This window comes from Colletotrichum gloeosporioides, assembly GCF_011800055.1.
Source record: "Colletotrichum gloeosporioides strain Lc1 chromosome Unknown consensus_66, whole genome shotgun sequence".
NCBI lineage: Eukaryota > Fungi > Ascomycota > Sordariomycetes > Glomerellales > Glomerellaceae > Colletotrichum > Colletotrichum gloeosporioides.
Window position 1 is genome coordinate 1,832,016 of NW_025544711.1, and position 654 is coordinate 1,832,669.

The window sequence follows — 654 nt, forward strand, 5'->3', positions numbered from 1 at the left end:
TAAAGTAAGAGAAGTAAGAATATTATTAAGGTTAATAATAATTAGGAGATAATAGTAATAATAGAGGAGAAGGCTAAAAATACTATACTTCTATTATTAAAGTTAAGATCTAGCCTAACTAATACTAATAGTAACACTATTATTAATATATATAGTAATATAGGGGTATTAAATTATTATTTTTAATATCCTAACTTATATATATAGCTACTACTACTAGTATTAATATTAATAGTATATTAGCTATATATAAATATCTTATAGTATTTATTACTAACTCTTTTACTATTAAANTTAGTAGTATATTAGCTATATATAAATATCTTATAGTATTTATTATTAACTCTTCTACTATTAAACCTTCTAAGTACTTATTAACTAAGTATTATACTTCTAATTTATTTATCCTTATTAGTAATATTAAATTTACTTTAAAAAGCTTTAGATTAAGTAACTAGCTTTATTAAGTAGTTTATATCTATCTATAATAAGTAATATAATATTAATAAAAAATTTAAAAAGAAACTATAAAAATTATAATTAGTAGATAGTAACTTATAAATAGTTTATAAATTACTAAATATTTAGTTTATTAAATAAGGTTTTATTTAAGATCTTACTAAAGATATTAAGAACTTAATTAAATCCTTTATA